Consider the following 10,447-nt stretch of genomic DNA (forward strand, 5'->3'; position numbering starts at 1 on the left):
TAATGTTTGTATGTTTGTCCAGTAATGCCTCGTACCTTATCCCGCCTTGGGTACAGGTAAGGGGTGTTACATCTTAAGTATACTAGAACTCTAATTTAATCTAAATAAAAAGTGGTTTTAAACTAAACTTTTTTATTGACATAAAACTCCTAAATAACCTAAACTACTTGGTAATTATTAAAAATTCAGAATAATAAAATTTTAAGAGCTGATAAATACAATATTGGGCTCATATATAATAAAAATTAAGCCCAAAACTCGAACCCAATATGTTTTAAACTCAAATTAAAAGCCCAAAACTTGTAATTCCCGTCATAATCACGTCCAAAAATTTTTCTCACCCAATCTTTATTAAAATGATCATAACTTGAGCTCTCAAACTCAAAATCGAGTGATTTAAAGTGTGTTTCGAAGCTAAGAGATAGATATTTGAATGCCATGAAGATATCTCAAACAAAAAATGTCTGGATTCTATCCAAACGTCGTCGCAATTCTGCTAATTTCCTAAACTTGAAAATTCGCAGCTTCGGTGAACTAAATTTAATAAATTTCACCCCATCCGTGCATGTATCACTTTCCCTTATCACGAGAGCTTTCAAGAGTTTCTTGAGCTATAATATAAAGAGTTAACTTATCAAATTATTTTACCAGAAAAACTAAACAACTTTTACAGGACTATTAACAGGAAACCCAGAATCTAGAAGTTTCTTTCCTTACACCTCAAACTGACCCTTAAGTATAAAACACTAAGACCCCATAAATAACCATGAAGATAGCTTGAGTTTCATTGATATTTACCAGGTACCAAATGAAGGTGGAGTTGGCTGAGTATAACAAACCTAAAACTTCAATCAAGTCTTAAGTCTAGATTTTTCTGAGAGAAAAATTGCAGAGAAAGTTTGGGAAGAAAATATGGTTGCAAAAGAAAGCACAAAACTTTCTTAAGAAGCCAATGTTGGCTTTATACATGTATACACAAAAGGAAAAACTTAGTTGGCAAGTTTACTAATCCACTACCCTTCCTTCAGTACCCGTGACTAAAAACTTTCTCTCACATCTTAAATGCATGTCTTTTTAATTGCAAAACTTAGTCCTATTCTAACTAGTTCTCTCTAAACCAACTAATTTGCTTAACCAAAAAAAATAGAATAATAAAATAGTAGACGGTTCTTTCAAAATAAGGCTCAACACTAAGGATTAAACATTTTCGTCTAATAGCTACAGTGGCGCATACTCTACAGGAGAGTCCACCAAACCACCAAGCTCGCCTAACACAGACCTCGCCCAAGGGCTCACCCATAGGCTTCAAACATTTAGTCAAAGCTAACACCTTACTTACTCAGAACTTACTCCATAAGCCTTGCTTCTATAAATAGTACTTGAACACTAGGGCTTCACCGGGTCAGATGTTACAGCTCCCCCCTACTTAAGAAATTTCATCCCCGAAATTCATGGTTGAAAATAATTGAGGATACTGATCGTTCATTAAGGTCTGCCTTTCCCAAGTAGCTTCTTCAGTGCTATAGTTCCTCCATAACACCTTAACGAAGGGAATTCTTTTATTTCTTAGCTACTTATTTTCTCTGGCCAAGATATAAATACGCTCTTCTTCGTAGGATAAGTTCAACTCAATGATGGGCATTGAAATCACCAAATATAAATTCTTACACTCTAACTTAATTAAATAGTAGTATAGAGTAGTTGGGTCAATCCCACAGAGACTAGATTACTAATTTTCCTATTTTTGTGACCAAATTTATGAGTGTAGGTAGTTTTCGTGCCCTCAACCTGTGTGTGCAAAACTGTAAAATAAATGAAAGGGGGAATTTAGTTGATAGAGAAAATAAAATAAACAAAAATGTAATAAAATAAAAACAAATTTGAGATTGCAAAATAAAATTAAGTGAATTAAATTAAATCAGGGAACTAAATATATTAAAACTTAGCCCCAGCCTTGGTATGGTCTGAACTTGAATTGATCCTTAAAAGAAATGGTTTTTCTCTTCCAATCGATAAGTTGGTTAAAGTGACTAAGGACGACTCAACCACTAACTTTCCCTTCTGTAGTTGATTCTAGTACGACCTGTCAAATTCTGAAAATGGAAAAAATTTAGCCAAAATGCTGAAAATGGAAAAAGAATGGTAGGATGCCAAATTCTTTACTGATCCAGAAATGAAGAGAAAGAATTGAACTGTTTTATTCCCAAAAACCAAGTGTGTATTCTAGTGTTACCAACATTAGGTATTCATACACATTTCTCATGCTAAATTTAACATGTTTATCCTAAGAAAATATCAACTAAAAATAAAAATTTAAAAATCAAATTTAAACTAAAGATAAAATTCAAACTATTTATAGGATTTTGACAATATAAAAAATAACCTGATCTTTATCTAGCCAACCACTAAATCTTCAATCCCTCAATTTTGGCCCTCCTTTTTGCTTTTCGTTCCAATTTAGCCCTTTTTGTATGATTTTGAATTTCGACACACTAATTTCATTCCTGATAAGAAAAATCCAAGTTTAGTAGCAAATTAGCCCAAAATAAATAAATTCAAAACACAAATTTATCTTGCCATCAAATTCCCCCCACTTAACCGATGATTGTCCTCAAGCATGATGTCTACTAAAAATCATTTGACAATCCTTTTCGAAATCAAACCCCTTCCTCATTCAAGCATAAGTCAAACAATTAGGTGAATAAAAAATAAAAAGATGCTAGACTCAATTAATAAGCATTTTATAAAATCTTGAACAATATGTCAAATTTAACTACTTCACTAAATCTAGGCTTAATCAAACTTACGAGACAATCCAAGCACCTCAACTCTGTTACTTAACTTGACACATTTTTTTTTCTATTTTTTTTCAAAAACGAATTCAAGACATAGTCAATTTGATGTGAAATGAGATGACAACCTAAGCACCTTATCCTGGTTTCTCTTTTCTTAAGGTAGCTCGGTTGTGGAGTGTTACAAGTTTCGGCTCATCACTAAAATATTTTGACGTAAAATGAGATAACGACCCAAACACCTCATTCCGGTTACTCAAATCGGTCACATTTTTGAATCTTCACTCTTAACAAAGCCATTAAAAATTATTTATTTATTTAAATAAGTACTTTCATTAGACAAGTTTAAAAGAGCCAACAATTTATATGAAACATTGACTAAGCCATAATATTTTCAATTCTACAAAATATTTATTGATCAAGTAAGTAATAGTTATTCATGATTCACCCAATTATTTAAATAAACTTAGCATAAGAATTAAAGGTTCATTTTCGAAACAAATTAAGGAATTATCTTGGTGAATGAACACATGCAAAGAAGAAATAGCATGACATGTCCCCTCTACTTGGCCCAAATTGCCCTCAATGTGCAAAAAGAATAACAAAAGTTGAAGGTAAAGTGTACTCCCCATGTATAATTAATGGTCAGAGGACGGTGCAAGTGACCGCTTTGCAATATGGTGAGGATGCTTGAGATGTTGGCTTCCATTGTTGCTAGGTGAGTCTCAATGCGATTAAGCCATTCTTCCACAGCAGAAAAGGGCTGCTCCTCTTTTTCTCTAGTAGGTGGATCATTTGTTCGTTGAAAAACTTTATTGCTTCGAGTGGTTCGTGTACCTAGAGGGAAATAAAATGCAGTAGGGGTGCCGACAAGCAAACCCAAAGAATCCAAACAATATTCATCTAAAGGATCCATATTATATGCATACATTAGCGATGAAAAATCAACTCTGGATGGAAGAATATTTGTAGCTAAATGTGTGATGTAAGGGCCGAGTATAAGATGTCGGTGAGCTCGAATTACAGCATGAAAACTATGTGCAAACCAATATCCGAAATTGACCCTAAAATCAAAATGCATGCACCATAAGGGAAATAGTTCTATCTTATTTAAGATAGACGTAGAATCATTGCGGCTAAAATAATTAAAAGTGAGAAATCGATGAATGTACCTTAGGGCGGTTCATGCACAAGCAAAGCTTTAGAGGTTTTAGAATTTTAAGACCGGGATACTGAGTTAGTCAAAATCGAGTAAGCTAAATTGGCATCGAAATCACTACGTATCGAGTAGAGAAATATGGTATGATTCAGACTAAACATCATTAGGGTCAACGAAACCCATGGCTATTTTAAAATCAGAAATAGACATAGTAAATGAATGGCCAAGCAACCTGAATTTAATTAAGTTCGGGGTTTCAACAGTCCTAACTGTAGATATATCAAAACTAAACATTGAATGAAATTCAAATACAAGTTCATAATATGCAACACAATAAATGTAACACCCCAAAATAAGACCTAAGAGTTTTACGAGTATTTTAGGAATTTTAGCCTTAGAGTGTTTGGAATTTTGTGACATGGCATATCGATAATGTTTTCAATTATTATTTTTAGAAAATTAAATTAACTTTTGAAAAAGAGTTTTAAATACCTTTAATTTTGAAAATAGGATTGATTTGTAAAAGAACCAAAATTGAGAGTTTTTATGAAGCAATTTAACCAGGTTTTAAAATTCAAGCTAAAAGCCCTCATTCTCCAAATTATTTCCTGTAAAAACAACCCCTAAAACTAAAACTAGTATTTGTCGTCCCTTGTTCTCTCTTACTATTCCAATCAATTTTGAACTCCAATTCCTAATGCTCTTTGATTTCTATCACTCTTGAATCATAAGCCTCTATAAAAACCAAGAAAATCACCCAAAAACTTTATCATCTATATCATCTTTTCCAATTGTGGGTTTTTCCGAATTTGTGTCAAAGCTTATTTTTTTCTATCGAAGGTAACCGTTTGACTTTCTATGAGTTTTAAATGGTAGATATCTAGTCCCTTAAACTAAATTTTTAGCCATTGAAACGCATGTTTTAGATAAAAGCCGAAAATCGGGTCTTTAATGGTGAATTTTGGGTTTGTGGATAAAAACTTGGTTTCAAAGTGTTTTCAACTTGTTTAAACATTATTAGAAGGTTTCTAAACTTACTTTGAAGTTTTGTTGAAGATTTCTTGAGTTTTAATGAATTTTTTGAAAGTAGCCATAAAACATGTCGGCAAAGTCGATACTATGAATTGAGTATTTTATTGTAGTTTAAAGGTTGGGAATTACTCATAGGTGAATAATAAATGAACGAAATTGGTTTTAGGTGAAAATATTAAGTATAGATCGAGATATTTGAATTTAAAGTTTGCTATGTTATAAGTTTCGGTTACATGGGAAAATAGCTTAGGCTTATGTTTTCAAAATTTGATAAGCGTTGAAACCACCAAACATAAATTCCTACACTCTAACTTAATTGAATAGTAGTATAGAGTAATAGTCTCAATCCCACAGGGACTGGATTAGTAATTTTCCTATTTTCATGATGAAATTTCTGAGTCTAGGCAACTGTCGAGCCCTTGACCTATGTATGCAAAATTGTAAAATAAATGAGAGGGGGAATTTAGTTGATAGAGAAAATAAAATAAACAAAAAATATAATAAAATAAGAATAGATTTGAAATTGGAAAATAAAATTAAGTGAATTAAATTAAATCGAGGAACTAAATATATTAATATTTAACCTTAGCCTCGGTATGCTCCAAACTTGAACCGATCCTTGAAAAAAAGGTTTTTCCCTTCCAATCGATAAGTTGGTTATAACGACTAAGGATGCCTCAACCGCCAACTTTCCCTCATGTAGTCGATTTTGGTACGATTTGCAAACCGACCCTTGTCAAATTTCTAACCATGTGAAATGTGCCCATAATTTAATATTTCGACAGCTTTGGGATTTAGAAAGCCCAACTTGAATTAATAGCCTCAACCGTGTGGGTTGTTTAAATTCAATCACCATCTCCCTTGACAGAACCCAACTATCTTTTCTCCAATTGAACAGAGACTTGACGATAGAATATTCTATGAGAGAATTCTCATGAATTAAGGGTCGTATTTATAGTCCTAACTGTCCTCAAAATCTTAGGATACCCTACTTGACTTAGGAAATATGTTACTTGCACGAAAAAGCATTTGTAGATACACTATATCTCTATTTCCTACTTTCAGTCTAACCCAATCTTTGACTGGCGAACCCCCAATCACAACTCAACTAGTGAACCCCTAATTGATAGCTTACCTGGCGAACCTTGGGTCGCCAAACACACTGGCGAACCCTAACTCGCCAAACCAACTAGCGGACTCGGCTTGGCAATGAATTTGGTGAACCTCTTCCCACATCCTTTTAGAGCATACTGCAACATTGAAATGTTGGTGAACTCCTTGCTAATACTCTTTTGGTGAGCTCCCCAACTCACCGTAACACTAGTGAACCCTATTTTACGAGGCTAAAACTTTGAAGCCTAATCTCGGTATGTTGCAGGAGTCTGATGAGATAGCTCATTGCTATATGCTGGAAAGTGTAACTAGCACTCTTTATAAGAAACTGAAGGGCTGCAAGATTGCCAAAGCGATTATAGAAAAACTAGAAGACTTGTTTGAAGGCCAAGTTGCCTTGGCTCGCTAGCCGGCTATTACTAGTTTGATGAATGTCCAGTAAAGTCCCGACACTTTGATCAAAGATGATATGATCACTCTTATGGGATACTTTTCCGAGGCCATGAATAATGAGGCCAACCTGGACCTGAACACGTAAATTGAGATAGTGTTCAAAAGTTTGTCCAAGGATTTTGCATGCATTAAGGTTGCATATAACCTTGGGAACAAGAAATGATTCTTACATAACTCATGAACGAATTACAATCCTATGAATTGATATTGAATGACGGTTAATTAGTCAAAAAAGCATAAGCAAACTTAGTTGTTGCTCTTTCCTCAAAAGGGAAGGGAAAGCACACTAATAAAAGCAACGCTAAGTTCTTTGAGCCACCACAAGTGGAAAGAAAGAGAACAAAAAAGCCTAAATACTTATCTAAGTCCAAGTGCTTCTTCTGTAACAAGAAAGAACACTTCAAGGCAAATTGCAAAGAGTGGAAGGATTACCTAGTAACTAAGGGCAAAGGTATAAAACTTTTTATGATAGAAGCTTACTTAGTCGAAGATTCAGTAGACCACTGGGTCATTGATTTGAGAGCCACTAATCATGTGTGTTTCCCTATAGGGGTTTCAAGAGATGAAAGATCTTAAATATAAGAGTTTGTCATTGTAGACTTGAAATAGAACAATTGAGACAGTTGAAGCAGTGGGAGATATACATCTTTATTTTAATAATTTTAAGGAGATTATTTTTAAAGACGTTTTTATTTTATTTTTAAAGATGATTTCTGTGTACCAAGTTTCAAAATAAACTTGATTTTTGTTGCATGTTTATATAAAGACTACTTGACTCTGAATTTTAATAATATTTCAATATTTAGTAATCACAAACTTATCTGTAATAGATGGATGTACACAATGCTTGAGACTGAAATTTTGAACAAAAACCTTAAAACTTCTCACTCTAATGAGACATACCTTTGGCATTTGAGACTTGATCATATTAACTAAGAAAAAATCACAAGGTTTGTGAAAGATGACACTTTAAGTTTGATTAACAGCAACATCATTAGCCCAATGTTGTGACCATGAGTGTTGGTCTCGCGATATCAACTCATTGGTGTCACAACCTTGGAGACAGTCCACTTTAATATGCAATTTGATAAAGTCCAACTCCTTAGTTGATGGCAAGAACATTGCTGTTGCGACACCAATATCTTGATGTCATGACTTTGGCTTCAATTCAAGCTCCTCTTTTCATTATTGCATCTATTTAGTGCCTGAAAAAAACTCATCTAAAATATTAAACCCCAAATGGGACATACTTCTTATTTTATTCATAAAAGTAGTAAAATGGGATAAAAACTAAAATTAAATATGAAATCTATAAAATGCAAAAAAAGAATTAAAAGACAACAAGATGCTTGAGAATAAGCTCTTTAAGTGGTTAAAGAGCTTAATTTTACGTATATAAATATGTTAGATCAATACCAAACAAATTCCAATCATTCGTAAACAATAAATCATCTAAAAGTATCATTCAAACATATCAAGTAAAAAACTATTCACTTGATTAATATGTAAACCTAAAATTATATAAAAAAAAGGAATTAATTCTCAAAGTAAAGAAAGTAATTTCTCTGACATAGTATTCCTCGCCTTTCTCCTAAAATAATCCTATGTGCATACCATCAAAGACCATAATTCAAAATACAAAAAAGTGCAAAATACATATTTTTTTTGAGTGTTGTGATCTAAGGCTTTAAACAAAACGATCTTCTCAAGTCAATGACTTCCGACCTATGCATAAAAATCAACAACGTGCTAAGCATATATAACACTTAGTTAGTACTCAATGAAATCGCATTGCTCACCTTATTGTCAAGCCAAGTTTACAAATGCATTTATAACTATGAGCATTTATAACTATGAGCATTCATTCACTATGATTAAAACTTTAACCATGACATTAATAAAAGACATTTTCCTTAAGTTACAAGGTTGACTCTCCATTCCTTTAATGTATCATTAATCATAATAAATATTAAGTTTACCTTATCACTTTTACCTTAATTATTAGTTCATGTCTTGATTACTCCTTAATGTTTATTTCACTTTAAACATCACTATTAAGTTAAAATTACTTTCTTTATAATCATAAAATTTATTATTATCATTATTAGATCATGTTTTTTAAGAAATACATATATGCTCAATTTAAATTTTGGCCCTTAATAACTTTTGGTGATTCATACATCGGATGTACAGAATGTGACCATCAATCACTCTAACATATGCACCAAAATGCTCCATCCTACACTCCAATATAAGGTATTGAAGTGTCATAAACATACAAAAACTTGAATTCATCATGTCTCGTACAATCCCAAATCTCGTACCTTGTGTACTATTCTATTTCTATTGTCATGTTAATTACATATGGACAATGTACCACCAAATTACTAGGGCTAGTCACAATTCACATAACATTTTCAAGTCCATTCATTCCACTGAAAATCAACATTATCAACATCAATTTATAATAAAAAAGAATAAAAAATATACCATTTCAATATTTATTTTCACATTTCACAATATTTATTCATTTCAAGTGTATCACCACTCTTATCTCAATAACATTCATACTCAGAATAAATTAATATCAAATCCATCTCGATAAACAACTTATTTTAACAATTCTCTTATATTGTTCTATTTTTAAAATACCCTCCATTTAAATTGTCATTCTTATCACAACTAATTTTTCCAATTTAATATATTTTAACCTCACCATTTCATTTCATTTAACTTGTCTCAACAATTTTTTTAAACATTTAAAAAACATATTTCTATTATTTCATCTAATCTACAATTTATTTCTAACACAAGTAAATTTCATGACTTAGCTTGACAAAAAAAATATTTCTCTCTCAATCCACTTTCTTTTATTTGCCTTCCTTTTCCTCTTTAAAAAATTATTGAAGACACAATGAATAAATAAATAAATAAATATTAAATACTCAAATTAAACAAAAATTGAAGCTTGTATTAATAAAATCATGGAACATAAGAAGATCACTAGCTTTCCTACCTTGATTCTCAACTTTACCTTTTATATATATATATATATATTTTGTTGAAATTTTTAGCTCTCTTAAATATTAAGTTCAAAAAAAGATTTAGAGATCAGTGGAAAGCTTTTTAGGTTTTCAAAAAAATTAACTAGAATTTCATTAAGCCTTCAAATGAAGGTTTAATATAAAAGAAAAGAGATGAAAAAAAAATGAAGGAAAGAGATTTTTTACATTTCTTTCCAGAAAAAAAAAGGGGAAATTTTCTTCCGTTTTCATTAAAAAGATCATAATTATTTGACCCCTAAATCTAATGACTAACGTTAATTTTAAGTCATTTGATCTAAATGGTTCAAATCCCTCCAAAATTTAATGGTTAAGATTTCACATGAGATTTTAAATCCAATGACATAGAGTAGCTCCTTCAAAACACTTCAATAGAAAATTATCACTTTATCCTTAATGAGTTCCAAGGGCGGCCAAGATTAAATCACAAGTTTAATCTAATAACTCTCATAAAATTTATGTTTTCTCGTATACTATTTTCTCTCCATATCACATGTCATAATATTCTATATATCATTGAGCAATTTATTCTTTTATAATTTACCCTACATTCTAAATTGGATAAATATCTCAACAAGTCCTGCATTTTAAATTAATCTAATAACACGAATAAAAGATATTATTTATTGCCTTACTATTCACTTTTCGATGTTTGTCTAAATTCATAAGTATTTCATGCACTTAAAATTTTATGATTCTTGTTTCCGGAATATTACCATTAATGATACCGCTATAAGAAAAATCTTAGTAAGGCTACATTTTATGCCAAAACTAGTAACAACAATGACTTGTTAGTTGTCTTTTTATATGTTGATGACATACAAGTGATAAGGAGC

The sequence above is a fragment of the Gossypium hirsutum genome, chromosome A12 (genome assembly GCF_007990345.1).
Source record: "Gossypium hirsutum isolate 1008001.06 chromosome A12, Gossypium_hirsutum_v2.1, whole genome shotgun sequence".
NCBI classification, from domain to species: Eukaryota; Viridiplantae; Streptophyta; class Magnoliopsida; order Malvales; family Malvaceae; genus Gossypium; species Gossypium hirsutum.